General features: G+C 47.9%; 3 non-coding genes across 3 annotated transcripts in view; all 3 read left to right on the plus strand.

Moving 5' to 3' along the window:
* The first annotated feature begins 1073 nt into the window (after positions 1-1073).
* LOC123722839 lies at positions 1074-2977 on the plus strand. The gene has a single exon (XR_006756642.1). It is a non-coding gene; the product is annotated as a small subunit ribosomal RNA (ribosomal RNA).
* Positions 2978-3332: 355 nt separating this feature from the next.
* On the plus strand, positions 3333-3489 carry LOC123722790. The gene has a single exon (XR_006756599.1). It is a non-coding gene; the product is annotated as a 5.8S ribosomal RNA (ribosomal RNA).
* A 548-nt stretch (positions 3490-4037) lies between these two features.
* Positions 4038-5000, plus strand: part of LOC123722776 — a 3972-nt gene continuing 3009 nt past the window's right edge. Inside the window, exon 1 of the ribosomal RNA XR_006756585.1 lies at positions 4038-5000. This exon is cut by the window's right edge and continues 3009 nt beyond it. This is a non-coding gene — a ribosomal RNA (large subunit ribosomal RNA).

The following is a 5000-nucleotide window of genomic DNA, read 5'->3' on the forward strand; positions in this document are numbered from 1 at the left end:
AATGATGCGTGGTCGACATGTCACCATCATTGCTACTATTGTAGACTGGATGCGAGAGGCGTCTGTCAGTGTAATGAAACAGTGTATGGTGTTTGTAGAGTTGTTCGGGGTGTGTCTGTTGTCGTTTGATTTTTACAAAGTAAAATTTGTAGAGTTTGTGTGTAGTGTATAGAGTATTAAAAAATAAACGCGCAACTATTTTTTATTTATAAAAATAGTAGTGTTGTGTTTGTTGTTTTAATATTTTTACACAGCAAAAACACGCGACGACGACGACGACGACACACACCACACAACGAAATATCACCACATACGCATAAACTGTGTCAGACTACGTTCCCGTTTATGAATGCGGCAGGACGTTTATAATAGAGTCTGTTATAAAAGAAGTGGCGATTTGTGTTCGGCGCGCGTGTAGATTTCGCAGCGTCGTTAACGCACCAGATCGACCCGTGAATTCTCGTCGCCTCGTGTCGTCGCGTGTGTCGCGTTGAGCTTGTTCGGTCTCCTCCACCGGAGAGATCGAACAGTCGCTCATTGCCGCTGCGGCGACTTCCGAGGGACGGTGTATTTTTTTTTCCAACTATCATTATTATATTATTATTATATTACATATATATTACTTTTGATTCTATTTTATATAGATCAGTAGTAGTGTGTAGTTAGTAGTAGCAGTAGTAGTATTAGTAGTGGTAGTAGCATTTATAAAAAGGTATTTTCGATCTCTCCGAAACCGGACTGATGTCGATATTTTTTCCTCGATAAAGAGAGAATCAAATTTATTTACACAGTGTGAAGTATCGAAAATGTCTCGTTGTTGAACATTCACATGAATCGAACGCGCTTTTTGTCCGTTCACTAGCACCGCACCACACACACCACACAGTAGTAGTGTATTGTGTAGTGTAGTAGTGTAGTGTAGAGAAGAAGAAAAATGACCACCGACTGACTGCAGCAAGCAGGCAGGCAGCAAGCAAAACAGCAAAAACCATCGATGCGTTTAAACGTTTAACGTTTTCGCATCGTCGAGTTGTGCGTGTTGTGCGCGTTGTATGCGGCGTGTTTGTGTCAGCTCCCTGGTTGATCCTGCCAGTAGTTATATGCTTGTCTCAAAGATTAAGCCATGCATGTCTCAGTGCAAGCCGTATTAAGGCGATACCGCGAATGGCTCAATATATCAGTTTTGGTTCCTTAGATCTTACCTCGGTTACTTGGATAACTGTGGTAATTCTAGAGCTAATACATGCAATCAGAACTCTGACCAGTGATGGGATGAGTGCTTTTATTAGATCAAAACCAATCGACGGAGGGCCTCGCGTCCGAAGTCGTTAATTTTGATGAATCTGGATAACTTTTGCCGATCGCATGGTCCAGCACCGGCGACGCATCTTTCAAATGTCTGCCTTATCAACTTTCGATGGTAGTTTCTGCGACTACCATGGTTGTCACGGGTAACGGGGAATCAGGGTTCGATTCCGGAGAGGGAGCCTGAGAAACGGCTACCACATCCAAGGAAGGCAGCAGGCGCGCAAATTACCCACTCCCGGCACGGGGAGGTAGTGACGAAAAATAACGATACGGGACTCTTACGAGGCCTCGTAATCGGAATGAGTACACTTTAAATATTTTAACGAGGAACAATTGGAGGGCAAGTCTGGTGCCAGCAGCCGCGGTAACTCCAGCTCCAATAGCGTATACTAAAATTGTTGCGGTTAAAAAGCTCGTAGTTGCATTTGTGCGCCGCGCTGTCGGTGCACCGCATCCGCGGTGATACTGACACGTCTGCGGAGCATATCGTCGGTGAGCCGTCGGTAATACGGCGGTTCAATATCAAAATCCTATCGCGGTGCTCTTCGGTGAGTGTCGAGATGGGCCGACAATTTTACTTTGAACAAATTAGAGTGCTCAAAGCGGGCTCAAAATTGTGCTTGAATATTTCGTGCATGGAATAATAGAATATGATCTCGGTTCTATTTTGTTGGTTTTCAGAACTCCGAGGTAATGATTAATAGGGATAACTGGGGGCATTCGTATTGCGACGTTAGAGGTGAAATTCTTGGATCGTCGCAAGACGAACATCAGCGAAAGCATTTGCCAAAGGTGTTTTCATCAATCAAGAACGAAAGTTAGAGGTTCGAAGGCGATTAGATACCGCCCTAGTTCTAACCGTAAATATGTCATCTAGCGATCCGCCGACGTTACTACTATGGCTCGGCGGGCAGCTTCCGGGAAACCAAAGATTTTGGACTCCGGGGGGAGTATGGTTGCAAAGCTGAAACTTAAAGGAATTGACGGAAGGGCACCACCAGGAGTGGAGCCTGCGGCTTAATTTGACTCAACACGGGAAATCTCACCAGGCCCGGACACCGGAAGGATTGACAGATTAACAGCTCTTTCTTGATTCGGTGGGTGGTGGTGCATGGCCGTTCTTAGTTGGTGGAGCGATTTGTCTGGTTAATTCCGGTAACGAACGAGACTCTAGCCTGCTAAATAGGCGTCGTCATTTATGTGTGCGTGGCTTCGGTCGCGCAACTCACTGGCGACGTATTAAAATTCTTCTTAGAGGGACCGGCGGCTTCGAGCCGCACGAGATTGAGCAATAACAGGTCTGTGATGCCCTTAGATGTCCTGGGCCGCACGCGCGCTACACTGAAGGAATCAGCATGTTCTCCCTGGCCTAGAGGCCCGGGCAACCCGTTGAAACTCCTTCGTGCTGGGGATTGGGGTTTGCAATTATCCCCCATAAACGAGGAATTCCTAGTAAGCGCGAGTCATAAGCTCGCGTTGATTACGTCCCTGCCCTTTGTACACACCGCCCGTCGCTACTACCGATTGAATGATTTAGTGAGGTCTTCGGACCGACACGCGGTGGCTTAACGGCCGTCGGCGTCGCTGGGAAGTTGACCAAACTTGATCATTTAGAGGAAGTAAAAGTCGTAACAAGGTTTCCGTAGGGGAACCTGCGGAAGGATCATTAACGTATTACGTATTACTCATATATTACGAATAATAATCCACAAAAGAGAGAGCGCCCATCGGGGCACACCAAACGGGGCGACAAAAGAGGGAGTTGTGTGACACTAATCCGGTTGTTGTGTCATCTCCCAGTTCCGGTCCGATAATGGTGGGCGCTATACAAAAATAAACAGAAAAATACACACCGGTATTAGAAAGTGCGAACGCTATGTCGTCGTCGTGGTGGCGCGCGCGCGTGTGTGTATAACGCGCGCGCGCGCGCTCCCTTCGCGTGTACGTTCGCCTTCTAAGATATTTTTTTTTTATTTTTATTTTTTTTTATAAATACATACATATATCAAAATATGTAAAACAATTACCCTGGACGGTGGATCACTTGGCTCGCGGGTCGATGAAGAACGCAGTTAACTGCGCGTCATAGTGTGAACTGCAGGACACATTTGAACATCGACATTTCGAACGCACATTGCGGTCCGTGGAGAAATATCCAGGACCACTCCTGTCTGAGGGCCGGCTGTTAAAATATAAAAATCACACTGTTCACTATATATATAGCGAACAATTGACGGTTCTCTTATTTTATACATATTCACGCAATGTGTATTTATATGGGTCCGTTTAAATATAACCTCTCAGACACATATTACACCACCATACGAGCGGAAACCGATCGCATCGATACGCGTATATATGTTATATACACGTTATATATATACGATATATACCTACGTATGTAAGTATATATATACGATCGGGGGCGTCCCGGGGACGCGCGACTCTTCGACGTAAAAAATCGACAGAGGGCATGCGCGTCTTCGCACACGGTGACGTAATAAACCCCGTTTCGTGTTATGTATATATATAATATATAATATATTTGTGTCGACGTGTGCGTGTTTTCGCATGTGTGTGCGTGCGTGTGAGTGTGCATATTATATTTATATAATGTAGGCGGACACGACGTCCGAAGAGCGCATCGATGCGACGTTGCTGTGTGTGAAAACACGGCAGCGGAGCGTCGTTGAGCTGACGGATATCGCGTCTGCCTCGATTTTTATCGTTGGCCTCAGATCAGGGAGGATCACCCGCCGAATTTAAGCATATTAGTAAGCGGAGGAAAAGAAACTAACAAGGATTTCCTTAGTAGCGGCGAGCGAACAGGAACGAGCCCAGCACTGAATCCCGCGGTCGTATCGAACGCGGGAGATGTGGTGTTCGGGAGGTTCCGCTTTCTCGTCGTCGATACTCCTGTCCAAGTTCGTCTTGAACGGGGCCGTTTTCCCGTAGAGGGTGCCAGGCCCGTAGCGACGGAGGGCGGCGGCGAGAGGGACACTCCTAAGAGTCGGGTTGCTTGAGAGTGCAGCCCTAAGTGGGTGGTAAACTCCATCTAAGGCTAAATATTACCGCGAGACCGATAGCGAACAAGTACCGTGAGGGAAAGTTGAAAAGAACTTTGAAGAGAGAGTTCAAGAGTACGTGAAACCGTTCAGGGGTAAACCTGCGAAACTCGAATGAACGAACGGAGAGATTCATCGTCAATCCGCGGCGTACGCTGCCACGCTCTGATGAGGCGTCCGTCCCTGTCAAAGGGGATAGCGGGCTTCACGGGCCGGCAGCGTCGACGTTCGCGGACGGCGTGCACTTCTCTCTTAGTAATGCATCGCGACCCGTTCGATGTCGGTCTAAGCGCCGTTCGGGAGCCCAATCGTCTTTACCTGTCAAAGGGTAAGGCGTTTGGACCGTGACGGTTTTGCCGACCGGCCGTCGGACGGTAGAAGACACGAATCGCGCACGCGCATTTTAAACAAAAGCGCGTCCGGCCCGACGCAAGATAACGTCGTATTATCGAGGTCCTGCCGTTGTGCGGACATCGGTGCGGCGCGTCTGTTGTCGCCGCCGTGCAGTCTCGGACCGTGCGCGTCTCAGTCTGCGATGATTCAGTTTCGGGCACTCGCAGGACCCGTCTTGAAACACGGACCAAGGAGTCTAGCATGTGTGCGAGTCATTGAGTTATGTTTAAACTG

Source organism: Papilio machaon, chromosome 29 (assembly GCF_912999745.1).
Source record: "Papilio machaon chromosome 29, ilPapMach1.1, whole genome shotgun sequence".
Taxonomy (NCBI): domain Eukaryota; kingdom Metazoa; phylum Arthropoda; class Insecta; order Lepidoptera; family Papilionidae; genus Papilio; species Papilio machaon.